The 16,695-nt window shown below is 42.5% G+C and overlaps 1 long non-coding RNA gene across 1 annotated transcript; it reads left to right on the top strand.

Annotated features, from left to right (window-relative positions):
- Window positions 1-5,106: 5,106 nt before the first annotated feature.
- On the top strand, window positions 5,107-7,628 carry LOC128804773 (uncharacterized). The gene is made up of 3 exons (XR_008436192.1): window positions 5,107-5,198; window positions 5,287-5,347; window positions 7,267-7,628. It is a non-coding gene; the product is annotated as an uncharacterized LOC128804773 (long non-coding RNA).
- Window positions 7,629-16,695: the final 9,067 nt, after the last annotated feature.

The raw sequence follows: 16,695 nt of genomic DNA, 5'->3' as shown, positions 1-16,695 counted from the left end.
GTATCTAGAAGAAAAGGCCATAGATGGGTGGACAGGGAACAAGGAAAGACAGGATGTCCACTTTGCTGGTGCTATCTGATGGATAAACCTTGTCTCCCTGAGCAGGTTGTGAAGCCTAGGAGAGGGCTGCTGTAGCAACAAATTCAAAAATAGAAGGCTAGCACCTCTCAGCAACTGAAGCACAGCGAGTTGGGGTATTAGACAAAAAAGTAAAAAACTGCTGCGGGACAAGAGTAGAAATGTAATTATGGAAGATAAGACCTACCAAAGAGAATATTTCATTATTTGAGGAGATTATGTGTTTGATTTATAACTGCAAAGACATAATAGAGTTTTGCAAGGTTTCTTTCTGAGCACCATATTGGCAGTCTGATTAGAATTGTCAATATACAATATTAATAAAGCATTAGGTGGGTAAAGAATTGACAAATAAACAGCTCAAAAAACTGTTTTCTTCATCAAACAGATTTGTTATCTATTGGATATTATGAAGACCAGCAGGATCTTGTACCTCTTCAAAATTTGTATCCATTAATGCAACTCTAGAGAACACCAGTCTGCAAACAAATGTTCTCCTGGCAGCTGGTAAGAGCAGACAGGGAATGGGACCAGCAATGGTCACGGCACCGCTAAGCAATTGGTAGTGGCCAAAGGTGCTGCTGCTGAGGCATGCACTGTTTTCTCAGAGTGCTTCATTTCTCAGGGTTTCTGAACTGCCAATGCTGTACACATATCACTTTCTAATTTATTTTTAGATAATGAAGTTTCTGAGAAGCAAATCAGATTGCTATTGACACTGTGTCTAATGCAGCCCCTTCTTTGTCACAGTCAGTTTCTGAAATGAAGTTACAACAGTGCTGTAAAAAACACGTGATGTGACAGGCCTGGAAGATGAAATGGTTTGTTGATGTCAGCCTGTGCTAATGGAAGCTGAGCTGAATAGCTCAAGAGCAACAAATTATATAGATTTAGGGCACAGAACAATTTCAGCTACATCACCTTAATGTCCTTTGTAATGAAAACAAATTGCTTTGTGCTATATAAAGTGGTGCCAATGGGAGCTGGAAAGTTCAAAATAACACAAGGACATTGTTGGGGTCCTCAACCAGCTCAGTCAAAGCGTGGCAGAGTGAAAAACAAGGAAGGAACTTCACTGGTTCCTTCCAGAAGAATTTAGTCCCCAAGACATAATCCTGAACCTTTGTTTTGATACTACACTAAGCCAAATATAAAGAAATATTCTTGTTTTATTCATAGCAGTAACTGCTGATCATTTGACTTATCAAAGTGTCCATCAAATGTCACTTAAATTTGCAACACCTCTGAAGCCTGGCCTGTGTCTCAGAGTTCAGCCATTTAAACTACAGTGACATAATTGCAACAGAAGAAAAATCAACCCTAAAATAAGTGGCTCTACCAAGAAGCTGTTAATTCAATACAGTTTATTTAAATGGTGCAAAGCAACATTAGCACTGTGAGCAATCATTATTTCTATGGTGTGGCACCTCAGGCTACCAACAACACACCTGCATCACTCTGTACTGGGTGCTAGGTGAATATACAAATCTGAAGCCAATATTTTTGTACTAGGCTTTTAATATCCAAAATATATTTGGAAAAGATCAAGTTTTTAATTGACATGGAATAACCACATCCTTATTTTAAAGAAGAGGAAAACTCAAGTCAGTTCAATGCATCTGTCTATTACAAAAGTGGAAAAGGAAACATTTACATATTTCCACAGAAGAGACACCTTTGTCCACAAAGATACTGGATTACTGATTCAAATATCATATAATAAGGTCATATAATGAAATCCTTTTCTCCTTCCCAACCATGACAATGGAGAAACACTATCTTTTTTCTTTTGGGGATGACTACATTATAGTGCCACTCTTTTGTATTGTAACAGTGATTTTTTTTCAGGAATAAACCTTCTTGTTTTTACATGTATGTTCATAAATGCCTTAAGGCTAGTCTTTAAATCTTAATAGTCTTACTGGATACAGACATATCTACCTTTTGTACTGGAAAAAAAATTGAATCAATTTGGACATCACTATATCTGTGTTGTTACAATTGGCCAGTGACAAAATCGACTTTTGACCAGGCTGGTGAGCCAGGTGGAAGAACTGTGGTGCTGTTCAAGGACAACATAGATGTGAGAGAGCTCTGGGACTGCTCTGGTAGGTCTCAGTTGAGAATCACAACAGTCACCAATGCTTTGTTTTGCAATAAAAGGGAGCTCTTACAGCTGTGACCGGTATATATTGCTTGGATCATATCCCATTTCCATCTTTTGATGCTTAGATGACACACTAAGGACTTTCACTGTTCACTTTCACCTAATGTTTCTACTAACTAACTTTTTTGCTAATGCATCTATCAGAAAAGCATCATAAATACTTCTGGAAACAGACATTAATCATATGGCTTTCAGGAAATGTGTGCTTGGTCAAACTGAAATGCATGAAAGAACTGTCAGTCAGATGCACAGAAAGCAAAAATCACATTGTATGAGCTGGGTGACTTTTCCTGCAGCATGAACAATGGATTATCTTGGGAACATAAGCAAATTCTAAGAGGAAATGTATTTACTTAACCACTGTCAAAATAATTTGAATATCAACTACATTTGCAGAAGATCAAAGTCTATTCAAGGATGACTAAAATGGACCAGTCTGATGAAGCACATGGCCAGAGAAAAATTATTCTCCATTCTATGCTCCATCAAAATTCTACACGTTTCCAAATGGCCTACATTCCTTTGCACACATTATTAGTGCTTTGGCTATTTGTACAGTCAACAAACTCATGAAATATCTGTGTGAAGCTGTGTATCCCAGTGCAGCTATTACACAAACACCTTTCAACTCATTCCCACATCAAAGTTAAATTTAAGCCTCAAATGGCCTTGGTAGTGAACTAATTCCTTTAAAAAATTACTCTGTTGAGCAATGGCTTTTTTATTACTTGACAGCACATAGAGGGATTGTAGGCAAAACCCATGCTGCTGTTACAGAACCTGGAAGCTGAGAATCTCCCCAGTACAAAGAGGATGTTGAGTTTCTGCAGCAAATCCAGTGAGTGCCACAATGGTGATGAAGGGGCTGGAGCATTCATCATGTGAGCAGAAGCTGAGAGGTGGGACTGTTCAGCCTGGGGAAGAGAGGGCTCAGTAGGATCCTATGAATGTGTTTAACTACCTGCTGGAGAGGGAGCAAAGAGCACCCAGCCAGGCTCTCCTCTGTGGCACCCAGGGACAGAACCCGAGGCATCAGGCACAGACTGAAACACAGGAAAATATGTTTAAACATAACAGAAAGACTCCTCTTACTGTAAGGGTGGCTGAACACAGGAACAGATTGTGAAATCTCCACCCTTGGAGATACTCAAAACCCAACTGGACACAGTCCTATATGACCTGCTGTTGGTGACCCTGACTGAGCAGACCTTGGACACTTTCTTCTCCAGAGGTCCCAGCTGCTGGTACCACAACATCCTTGACCCACCTGAAGACTAGGTAGAAAGTAGAAAACATTCTTGGACTTTGCAAAATTTTATTATTTAGTTTCATTCTCCTCTTCTACCTCACTCTTCTTGTATCCTAAATGTATTTATTGCGAGTCTTTCTGACCTCTGAACTGCAATTTTATGAGGCAGCTGGCTGAGTTTTGCAATGGCTGGACTGGATTATGACTGGACAAGATTATGGCTGGACTGTGTTTCTTGTGGTAAAGGGTATCCTGGTGCCAAGGAACATCTCCTTTATTAAAGCAACTCTTGGTCTTCTATCTTAAAAACCGAAGGAAGATGAATAATAATAATGCAAACCTGCCATGCTAAAATCAGTCAACACAATACTACAAATTTTGAACCTCACCTCGTAAATTCCTGAGGAAGAAACCCTTTCATTAAGGACTGGAGAAGAGAAAAAACAGAAAAAAAATCTAGAGTGTTATGGTGTTTCTAATTGTACACCTATATATATGTATATGTATATGTATATATATGTGCCATTTACAGTTCAGTTGTGGTACTAATAGCTTGTCTCATTCTGTGTGACAAGGATAGCATACTGAGGTAGGAAACAGAAATGAATGGGATATTCATAAAGATGACAGCAAGCACAGTAAATCCTCAGGATCCAGGCAGGGCAGGATTCTCACAAACACACAACTGTCCCTGAGAGCCCTTTGCCAGGGGTCTGTCACTGATGACACAGCCCTTGGCCTGAGACACTATCATGCCTTTCCTGCACACACAGAGCATGGGAACTGGTTTGCTTGGATGGGAAAAAACAGAATTTTCATTAAATTTGGTACCTGGGCAGGCAGCCTGCTGCCTGCTGAAATCTGACATATGTGATTGCTTCAGCCCGACAGGAGGCAGAGAGAGGAAATTCAGGGTAAGGAATAACTCATACTACAAGTAGAACAAGAGTAAAAAAAAAAAGAAGAAAAAAGATCACTCAGGTGCAAACCCCTGCTAGGTGAAAGACAGATGGTTTTCCATGGCAAAGAACCAAGATTTTTTTTTTTTTTTTTACTATTGGCCAGAAATTGCATGAAATCATGTTATTTATTTATTTACTTAGTCTTCAATTAAAAATACAATTGAACCAAATCTGACAGTGTTCAAATTCAGTTTACTCCAGCCCTACCATTTCATCCACTGATGGGTTTAATTCCTTTTTGATCTTTGCTGTACAGAATTTTTATAAGGGCTGCTGACAGTTTCACTCAGCATCAGCTCCCAAGACTTTCCAGCAGCAAACCCTCTGGGGCAGGTGTGGCAAGAGCAAGACCTGCTCCTCTTTCCCCTCCTGGAAGATGATGTCATGGTGATTGCAATGACATCATCTATACGCTGGGAGGGAAAAGCTGTCCCACACATCTCCAGCCAGGGGGAGGGGAAGGGCAAACAAAAGTCTCTGTGTGAGATGTGCTGCAGAGGCTGTGCCCCTCCTCAGCACAGCCACACTATTCACCCTGATGCAAGGCCAGGCCCTCTGTGAGCACACGGTGCCTGGAGGTGGTGATTGCCTCCCTGCTACCAGTGGCACCAGATTCCCACCACAGGTTCACAGACAGGTGGAGGCTGGAAGGGACTTCTGGGAGTCATCTGGTCCAAGAGTGGATATCTGCACTAGTGGAAAGATTATTTTGTGTTATTTCATTCTCTCCAAACTGGGCGAGGTATGCTGAGACCGTCACGTCTAGCTTTGTTTATTAGATTCTTGGGCTATAAAATCTATTAATCTCTTTCTCGTACACTTTTTCAAAGTGTTGCCATGCACATTTTGAAGTGATGGCCTGCCATCATACTCAGCCAAGTTTCATTGAAGGTGAGGATCATCTGGGGGCAAGGTGGTAATACAAGCAAGCTGACAGCAGAGCTGTGCTTGGGGTGGAAACACGGAGTGTGAGAGGGACTGGCCTGCTCTGTGTGCTGGGATCTTCCACCCAGCACACCCACAGTGCTGAGGGCTCACAGCCAGTCCAACCTCACCGGAGATACTGAGTTAGAAACACGTAACATCAAGGCACAGGCAGACACAAGGCAGAAGGGAATAACTGACAGGAACTCCAACTCCAGGATGAGAAAACCAAGGCAGAAGATCTCATGGCCATGGGGCAAAGGACCAGCAGTGAGCAAGGCATGGCACTGCCAGGCTTGGAGAGCTCCCACCTCCTCTCCTCTCAGCCACCCACCACAGCTGAACCAGGCAGGGAAGGGGCCAGGACACATCTCAGGGAGCTGATGGGCTGTGACAGATGTGGTCTGGGAAAAAACCCAACACATTAGTAAGCCTTTATCTCAGGGCTGACTTTGATACATTGGTAAATGTGAAGAGTTTGTATCACATAATTCTAAAAACAAAAGTGGTGGGGTTTTTTTTTATGTAAGAAAGGTCTGGTTATGTGATCCAGCTGAATTTTTATTTAAAATCCTCTTCCCCAGATTTTGTCATAACATTTTCTCAGCAAACTGCCCAAGGGCTGAATAAGAATAAGCCAGAGCATTAAATCTGTTAATTCACAAGGTTTTAATTTTCTCTTTGTTAAATTTTGTGGAAGTTCTTTTACAACACCCTAAAAGTGTTATTTAAGAGAAAAAGTGATTTTAGCAGTCAGAAACAGGACACAAGGTGTTGGGGCTTATGAATCAGGTCGTGAAGGGTAAAGCAATGAAAATCCACCGACTTCCAATAAACTAAAGGCATTTTACACCACCTGAGCATCTGCTCTTTCAGCTTCAGCTCACCTCCACTGCCAAATCATTGTTGTGATAACGTCCTGCAATGCAGGACATCCATTAATGGAAACAACAATATGATTTTTCTTCCCTTTCTGCTGTTCCAAAGATAATTACAACTAGAGAGTTTCAAGAAAGGCTGTCTTTGCTTTTGGGTTTGTACAAGGACATTATTTTGCAGAGTTGAACACAAGGTTTGATCACAGCTTGCATTACCTTAGCTGTCCTGAAACACAAGCACCAAGGGAATGCAGCCCTTTGAGCATCACTGTGCAGGCTCACACGTGTCCTGCCCTCCTTGGCCATCATGGGGCAGAGCCACCTCCTCCAGGGTAGATTTCAGAGGGCTCCCTGCTAACAGTCCGGCTGTCTGGCCTCTCAGTCCAGCTCTCCATCCTCACACACATTTCATTGGCTCGGATAAGAAAGGAGAGGCAGATATCACATGCTCATTGAGCAGATAAAATGACTGAAATGCTAAAAGAGAGCCATGAGAATACTGCCCCAGCTGAAGCATGGGAACCAATAGGGCAAGATGCAGGGGGAAAGGTTTTGCACTGCTGTAGAGGAAACCATGGCCCTTCAGAAAGGCAGCACAGAGAATTTATTAATGTTTTATGAGTTCTGTCTAGAGCTCAGACCACATGAAAGTGTTCCTCTGGGGATTTACTCCATCATTCACCCTCAAGAGACTCCCAGAGTTGCAGCCTGCAGGTTGTCCATCTTTGCTCATGGATGCATTTCAGCAGAAGTCCCAGTGTCTGAGTAGAGGCAGGACCCAGCCGTACCCACACCTGGCATTCCTGCACTGGTTCACAACTATTCATAAGTCTTCTTTAGCTTATGCTCTTCAGAGCTGGGTGAGAGTTGTGCATCTAATGCTTGATTGTAAATGTGCAGCCTGTGGGAGACAACCCATCATAGACTGGGAGTGCCATAGGAGAAATCTTCCCATCTGGGGAGTGGAAGCCTTGATCAGCTTTAGGTTTAATAAATGTTCTTTTCTAGGTAACAAGCTTCACCTTAGAAAGGGCAGCAGAGTGCATAGCAAGGACCTCAACATCCCAGCATGTTGCAGACAAGCCTCAGAGCCTGCAGAGCAGCCACTGCATTCCCAGCACCTTCAGTCAATGTCAACAATCTTTCCAGACCACCACCTGTGCCATAAAGCTGGGGAGAGATGAGACTCTGAGGAGTCCCACACTCTTTCCAAGTAACTCAGTCTCACACTTGAGAGACAGTGATCCTGCTGGCCAGAGAGGAGGCAGGCTGCCAGCACTGCACAGGAAAGGGGTTTGCTGATCTTTCCTTGAAGCAGAATCAATAACTTCAGTCACCAGGGCTGTCTTTCAGCAGCACAGAACTCATGTTTGTGGCTGTTAGCAAGTCAGTTATAAGTAAGCAAATTACATTATTAAAAAATCTGTGTGAGAGAACATGCCTTGAAACCATGTGAAATGGCATGACTGCCCCTTTTTTCATTCCCAGACCTGCTGTGTGATGATTCCTGCCAAGGATGCCCATGTCTTTGTGGCGGCATCCCTGGAGGACCAGCAGGCTCCCCTGCCTGCCTCAGCCCTCTGCACCATCACACTGCAGGCACCTGTCCCACCAGGGAAAGATGCCCACTCTTACCAGAGGTCTTCCACCCCAGTCCAGCAGCTCCCAGCTACAGCTGGGCAAGGCAAACAGGACCGTGACCCCCACCCAGAGAGAGGCTGTTGGCAGCACAGTTTGAGTTGCTGATCTGGGCAGCAGCTCCAGCCCCAAATCAGGTGGGGTTGAGATTGCCATCACAAAATGATGCATTTTGCAAGCCTGGTATTTGGTCCAAAGCAGAGGAAAAAGCTCTGCATTTTATGACATTTGGATCAGACTCCCCACCTTTAATATAAAATAATGTTCCCTTGGCTTACTTTTCTTTCCATTATTAAAAAAACAAAAAAACAAAAAAAAACAAAAAAAAACAAAAAAAAAAAAAACCAAAAACAAAAACAAAAACAAAAAAAAACCAAAAACAAAACAAAACAAAACAAAACAAAAACCAGCACAAACACACAGTAAAAGAGCTGTTATTTGAACATAGGTAAGTCCCTCCAAATTATTATTCTCTTGTATTCCAGGACACCTGTGCAAATTAAGCAAAAGAATCTATTATCTACTACAAGGCAGGTGTTCTAGCTGTATTTGGAGTTAGAAATGAAAGTCTGGCTAAAAACTAATTCAATTCAATGAGAATTTCTTCAATTTAACACACAAATCGATTTGTTTTGGCTGATCAGTTGTGATAAAAATAGAAAAATATGCTTTGAAATAATTAAAGAAACATTTAACTGGAATAAAATGTTCACTACAAATGCCTTCTGAATTAGAATAATTTTCACTTCGGTTTTCTGAGAAGAGATTTGGAGCTGACAATGATGTGGACCAGTTTTCTAATATAGGGGTCCTTGGCTGCTGACAGACTACTGAAGTCATGTGCTCCATTTGAGAGTAACTATCTGACTTTAGAATGTAGCATTAAAAGTGATGCCATCATTTTTAATGCCCTTACTTGTACATTGTGTTACAATCCTTTTTCAGTATGCAATTAAATGCTCTAAAAACTTGAAAAATATATAGGAGAAAAAAATTACAGGTCTCAGTTTCTGAAGTTCCTCTTCATTTTTCCATTCCTGAACTGCTCAGAAACTGTAAGGATCTTGATAAATCCAGAAGTATCCTCCTCTACAGAGAGTTACATAGTGTTTTGCACTACAATAAAGAACCTGTGACGTTGTTGAGTGGTTCTTCATCTGTGTAAGAAGTAAAGCATGACTTCTTTGATCAGTACTTCTTGCTCTAAACTGAGGGGTAACTCAGGGTGTTTACTATGAGATGGAAATTAGTGGATTTTCTAAGAAAAAGATGTTTAAGCAAAATTCAGAATGCTGGTCTCTGGCCTATCAGGGTGAAAAGTCTGCATTGGAAATCAAAGCAAAGCAGCTTTTGTTTTTTAAGTTCATGAACCGGGACACTTGGAGCACTCCTTGACAGGCATTTGCATCATTTCCATTGGAGAAGTTATCAGAAAATATTAATAAAAATAATTCAATAATATTTTCCAAGAATAAGCATCAGTAATTTTCTTTGGTTTTTAGTAATTTTCTTTGTTTTTACAGCCACAATGACAGCCATGTAACAGATTCTTATGTTCAAGCAGGGTGTCCTGGGCTTTGCTGATGTATATGAATGTCATTCATATAGGGTCCGTAGTATTATTTTATTATAGTGGTCTGTGTGTTTTGTGTACATTGAAATTGCATCAAGAACTTTTGTGTTTTTCAAATAGCTTGAAAATGCTGCACAAACCACTCAGACAATCCTCCAATATTTTTGTTGTGTTACAATTTCCAGGGATTGCTGTTATATGGAGTAAATGTTTAAGCTGTCAATACTGCAGCAAGAGAGTGAGCAACAGAGTTGTCACATGGGCTGAACATGGAATTGGGAAGGAGGGCAGAACTCCAGGGCTGTCCTCCTGCTTGTGCCACCAACCTGAAGGGTCATATTCTGACCAGCTTCCAGCAGGGATTTCCTTCCATTAACTATCTCAGGGTGGGTACAATCCTGCCTTATCACAGTAACATTTTACACACAGGTGTTAAATGGACAGGTTGAGTTCACTATACCAAGTAAGAACATTTTCTAGTTTTATTACCCAATAAAGACAGTCTGAAGGTCAGGAGTATTCAACAAGTGCCTTGGGAAACCCTGGGATTCCTATGCAGTGCAAGAGGAAAACATCATAGCCACTGAGAGCAAAGGGTACCATTCTTTATCACCCCACCTGTATTTTTCTAACTGTGCTCTCTATACATCTTTATAAATAGAACCACTGTGCAGTTAATGTAGTCTCTGAATGAAATGTAAGCTCATTCTAGACACCTATACTAACAAGGAATAGGGATAACATTGGTGAATCTTCTAATGAAAGAAGAAAAGCTACAGAAAGATCCTAGAGTGCGCCAAGAAAGTCCCTGCCTGTATGAATGCAAGCGCTTTAATCTGCATGACAAAGGCCCCCCTCCCCTTCCGAACTGCTACCGCGTGGCATTGGCCATTCATTCCAGGCAGCCTCCCTGCCAGAGTGTAGAAAAAGAGGCTGGACCCATGCGAACAGTGCCGCGAGTACGTCTTGCAAAACACAGAACATTTCATTCTCCCCAGAATATGAGCATTCACCACTATCTTCCCCCATGCAGGGCAGGACTGCTCAGTGCTTCCTTTGCGTGGCAGTCAGACCCTTCGCTACAGCAGAGATTTTGCAAGCCTGGCTCTAAAACACATTGCAGAGGTTCGATTACTCATTCACTATAAAATTCTGCATGGTAATAAGATGTCCTTGACTCGCAGCTGCTGTGCTGCCGTTGACACAACAGAAATAAGAAATAAGGCAGAAGGAAAGGAAGGAATGTGAATCACCAAAATCCACAGTAAAGCAGACTGCAGTCTGAAACACAAGTTGCCTGTTGATACTGTTTTGTGTGGGGAGTACCAGTGAGACCCCACTGAGATCCTCAGGGTAGGTGATCCCACTGAGAATCTATGGGCTGGTGCCAGCCTCCAGACACGAGTCCGTGCCCGGGAATGGCGCTAGGGCCAGGCCAGGGCAGCTCCCCAGATGGACAAGCACACGAGCCCATCAGCCCCACTACCTCCCCAGACAGTGCCAGAGCTGTGGCAGGGCTCTCTGAAGCAAGTGGATTTCTTTAATCGAGTATGTGTCACTTTTGACTCACACTCACACTTCTACTCCCCAGACACACTGATTCAGCTATCCTGTCTACTTGAACCAGACTACAAAAGCTCAGGCAGTCCAGCGCCAATCTCTGCTCTGAGCTGCAGAGGGAAAGCTAAAGTAATTCCAGTGAAGACAAAGTCTGACACAGAGTAAATAAGCAGACGTTGGACTTTTTTCCTTTTATCCCTGACTTCTTACATTTAGTTCTAGCCAAATCTCTCCCATATTTTTGGCAGGATTCTCTCTCTGATCAGACAGAGCTTCTGATAAAGACAAGATGTATCTTGCTTAAAGCAGGATCCTACTAAAGACAGAACAGTTTGTTGTTGTTGGCTTTTTATTTTGATCAAGTAGCAACTGGTAGGGAAAGAAAACAACAATTTTTTAAACTTTAATTTTTTAAAAACTTGCTCTGCAAATCTGTGCCCAAAATTTATGGGAGATATTGAACAATTACACATCTACTTGCTTGCTGTTACTGATAGTTCAGTAGGTTAGGACTGCAGAAGCTTCTTATCATGGGGCACAGAGACTCTGTGCCAGATTCTGATCTCAACTGCACGTGCTGTAATTTACCTTATGTTCACATTGCACTAGAATAACTGAGATGGAAATGTGTTTCACTCTTCCCATCCTTTTGCCTTTGGAGTTGAAGCAAAGGGAAGTTTTACTTTGAAACGTAGGAGCAGTGAAATGATTAACAAAAACTAAATAGGGCAGTTTCAGGCTGAAAAACTTATGATTCATAGCAACTTGTTCAGACATATTTCTAAGTCATATACATTATGGCAATTTAATTATGTAATTGAAGGGATCATGTACTGCTGCGTGCCCACAGTTCCCACTCGTTCAAGCAAATGCAGATGGGCTCACACTACAAGAAAGTAACACACAAAAGAGAGGGAGAGAGAGAAAAGTGGTGCTGGAATATAGGAAAAAAAACACGTAGCAAAATAATACCCAAATGGCAAATTCTGTACACCACAAAGTATTCATTTGCTCAACTGTAGCAAAAGGCTGGGCAGGAGAGCATCAGCAACAAGCCAAGGCAATCTCAGCATAGGATTAATGCCATTAAATGGAGGGGAAATGTCACAGCATGCATAAGAAATCTGAAGACTTCAGCCACGCAAGTACCGCTGGATGTGGGTGTTTTTATTATACAGCTAGATGTAGAATATCAAAGACTTTCTAGCACATTTCTTCACCTAAATCAGAGGTTTAAAGGCTACTGAGTGTTGCCTCAGCTTCTTTAGCCATTTGATAAAATTTAGCAGTGATTTCTGAATAGTGTGAGAAGGGTGCAGGTATTTTGTAGACCACTCATGCCCTCATCACTGCATCTTCCATGAGCCCAGGACACCTCCTTCTTCATTCAAGGATGTACTGACTTCAGAAAACTCCTGGGTTGTTTATGTGCTGGAAGACTCAGGTCTATGGGAACATGCCTCCTCACAGATTGGTGTCATATTGATCTCTTTTGAAAGTAGTGGTGGCAAACGGCAGCTGAACGTGAGGGATGCAATGTTGGCAGTCTTCACAAAGATAATTATTGTTCACAGTGATGGGAAATTTTTAAAGGGACATGGCCTTAAGTTGTGCCAGAGGAGATTTAGATTGGATATTACTAAAAATTTCTTCATTGAAAGGGTGATCAAGCATTGGAACAGACTGTTCAGGGAAGTGGGTAAGTCACCATCCTGGAAGGGATTTAAAAGATGTATATATGTGACACTTGGGGACATGGTTTAGTGGTGGACTTGGCAGTACTGTGTTAACATCTGATTTTAAGTTCTTTTCCGACCTAAACCATTCTATTATAGTGAAAAACTCATTCAGTCCCCTGAGGTGCCAAAAAGTGACACCCCTCTTTTGGTCTACCTTCATACCACAGAACAGCATGGGCACCATCTCCTGTAGCCATCAGTGCTGGGGGAGCTGTATGAGAACTCACGGCTGCAGATCTGCCACCATCAGCACTAGATTTGTGCAATAAGAGATAAAGCCCTGGTATGTAAAAATCTAGATGTGACACCAACACATAATTTCTTTTACATTGAATTAATAGGATCTGGTAATGTCAAGTTTGTGCTCCTGTTACAGCTTTATGCCTGCTTTTGTCAGCTTTGGGAGAGCAGATAAGAACTGATTAGCCACAAGGTCCCCAGTGTGCACTGTGGTCCCTGGACAGAGACACCCTTATCCCACATTCCTTTTGCTGGGGCTCCATCCTGACAGGGAGGATTGCTCTCAGCAAGAGGGGAGGAGGGCTGGGAATAATATAAAATATAAAGATATCTTTTAAAATATATATTATATGATATAAAATGTACAATCAAAATCCAAATGAAAATCAATGCTTTGGTGGACTGTCAGACCATCTGAGTATGCCCATGCATCCTCTCAGTGCCAGCACTAGCAGAGCTGTAAATACACTGCTGCACCGGAGGAAAACCTGCCTGTTCCAAGTAAATGGCACTTGAGCTAGGTGCAACATAATTAAAAAATACATATTAGGGCACATGGTGTGAATGGCCTCTGAGCAAACAGAGCAGACACAGCCTCCAGCAAGCCGTGTTCCCTCAGGTTTGACTGCTTCCTAACAGGAGGAGCAGGTGGCATGGGAGCCTGCTCACTGGCCTGATGCCTTGCTCTGGCCACCCAGATATGCAGGGGGACACAGAGGGATGCAGAATGATGTAGAGCAATCCAGAGTGATGCAGAGGGATACAGCCATAAGCAGAAGGAGGCAAGTGCTCACAGAAAACAGACACAGCATGGGCTGGCCCCCAAGAGAAAAGGGACATTCTGGGCGACATGATACCTGCAGCTGCCACAGGCCAGAACTTGCACCAACTGCATGGTGGAGGTTTAAACCCTGGGAGAGGGCAGGGAGGATCTTTTGTATGGGGAGATGTTCACATGCAGTGCAAGAAGAAAACCTTTACTTACTAATCCATGCCCCCATTAAACAGCAGAGCTGGGCTGTGGCATTTGTCTGCAGGATGTACAGAGAAAAAAGCATAAGGAAAGCCTGAAGAAAGGGGGTTAATCAATTTAAAGGAGAATAGGAAAATGTAGTAGCCTCCTGCAGGAGTGAGGTCTGGGAGGAGGCACAACCCCCATGCTTAGATGCACTGCCTCTGGATCACCACTCCTATGGGGGAGAGTGGCCGCCGCCCAGCGCGTGGGGAAGCCAGTGGGAGCATTACCTCATCCCACGGGAATGACTCAGAGCAGCAGTATCACCTCTGCATGCCAAGTGCATCAAGTCAGTAAAATTAATTCAAAGTCTTGAGGAAACAGGTCTAGCGTGCGAGAGAAAAAGAATGGACACAAACCGTAGAGAAAGGCACATCTGCCTGTACATCATCTGTCCACGTAGCAGCACACAGAGGTGATCAACTTCCATCGGCTCTTCCTTCTCTCCAGCATAGAATGCAGCATATCCATGCTTCAGGCATGCCTCTTCTCCCTTCCTGCTGTGTGCTATTACCAGTGAACACAGGTGCAAAGAAGCTCACCTGAGTTTGGAGCACAAAGGGACACGCTCCTAGGGACTGGTAAAGCTGGTTGCACGATGTTGAGCTAGTCCCTGAAAAATGGCAGCTAAAGAAAGAGCCCATATTGCACCAAAAATATTCATCATCAAGTTTACAGATCAGCTCACGCAGCAAGATCTCTGGGCTCTCTTTGCAGAGTCATGGACTATTAAACTTGCTGGAGGCTTAGAAAGAGGAATAAGTCTGATCACTGTAACCATTCTGGTCTGGATGCAAGCTGGAATAGTGTCTTCTTGTATGGGAAATGACTCTGTAGCCATCACACGGAAATGGGGAGCTGTTCTTTGGGAGTGATGCAAGGAATACGCTTCAGCTTGCCTCACCTTCTACAGCTGCAGGTGAAAGAAGCTGTTTCAGGAGAGAGACAAAACCGAAGCCTGATCTACCCTGACTTTGTATGTCAGAACCCCACTGAGCCGATATCCACTGTTTCTGAGATGGGATCATCCCTGCATAGGTACCATGTGTGTGTCCTTCACCAAAACAAGCAGAAGGGGACTTTGGTGCACTTTCTTATGGAGAAAGCAGGATTCAGGTTTTAACACTTTGTTAACACATAATAAGGCACTGGTCAAAATGGACTTAGTGACAGGATAATTTAACACACATTTCCTTAAAAACATAGTTACAGGTAAAAAATACAGCTCTTCTTAGCAGTGATGGGCATCATCTTATCAATGATTTTAATACCAGAACCCTAGGATGCATGAGGCAGATTTCTGACCTCACATTTTAGCTGTGGAATCTTCATATAATCAAGTTGTGAGGCAGAAGCCATTTGTTGGTCCATTTTTATTCACAATATTTTCAGTGGCTCTAGGAGACATTTTGCACTTCTTTGTAACCTAGGTTTTCAAAGGTTTGCATATACTAAAGCAAAACCACAGGGTTTTATTTTCTTGATGGAATAAAACCAATAACGTGTATATTTAATAATCACATAAAGAGTACCCATTTTATTTCAATTTGCCTTTAAACAGAATAAAAAGGCATCGACTTACTTGATATCCAAGCACTGCCAAGCACAGCCAGCAGTGGACTCTGTCCCCAGGGCAGGTCACCAGCAATGGCATAGTTCACAGCACGCTGCCAAGCCAAGGAGAATTTGCTTAAGAACAGCCCTTCTGGCACCGAAACTGCTGACTATAATATTTGACAATATTGCATCTTTTTCCCAGTCTGATTGAGAAATGGAAAGGGGATCATTCTGGTTTCTGAGGTGTAGCAGGTCATGACAAACAACCAGGAGAAATGTCCCCAGGGCTAAAAGTCAGTCCTTATTACCAGCTCTAGCTCAACCCTCATGCAGAGACTTGAGCAAGTTGCTGTGCATATGGTTGCATCCTCTTGAAGATGATAAAACTAACCAATCTCATGAGGGAAGAGTTACAGAATTCACTCATTCTTTTCAACAAAAACCATTGCTTGATGCAGTGAACAGGGCCGGGAATCAGACAAAAATAACTTCTGGAGAAATGCTCTGTGCTCTTTGGGCAAAAACCTGTCTCACTCCAACCCACTCCAATTTCTGCCATCAGCATCAATAGGGCCAAAATCTGATTTTTTTAACCAAACACAAATAAACAAGGATGTAAAAGCGGGAACAATAATGTTTACAGGACACTCTCCACTGCTGTGAGGTGTCATGGACAGGATTACACCACTGACTTCTGGCTTTGCCCAGCCCTGGTTGTAGCAGCAGAAAGCACCTTCCTGTTAAAATGTCAGAAACCAACTTTTCTGCTTGGGCAGCTCATTAGCAGCAGGCTCTAAAGTTAAAAAAAAAGCAGCACAAAAGTTTAAAAAGGCTGGAAGAAGTATTAACACTGCCTTGAACCTGACATTAACCACAGAAAAGGGGAATTACACCACTATAAAGAAGGTGTGAATTTAATTAATCATGCTGGCAACTTAATTCCCCATGTGAGTATTTCTCTTCCAATATGAACCATGGCCATTTTCAACACAGCTGATGTTTCTTAACATCAGAAGAGGTAGTTTAAACTAAGCTGAAAAGAAGTCACTCTTTAATAAGATGATACATGAGAGATTATATGGCATAACTGCAGCAATACAGTTATAATTACAGCA

Source organism: Vidua macroura, chromosome 3, assembly GCF_024509145.1.
Source record: "Vidua macroura isolate BioBank_ID:100142 chromosome 3, ASM2450914v1, whole genome shotgun sequence".
Taxonomy (NCBI): domain Eukaryota; kingdom Metazoa; phylum Chordata; class Aves; order Passeriformes; family Viduidae; genus Vidua; species Vidua macroura.
The sequence above is the reverse complement of the archived record's forward strand: the minus strand, read 5'-3'. Positions and strand labels throughout refer to the sequence as shown.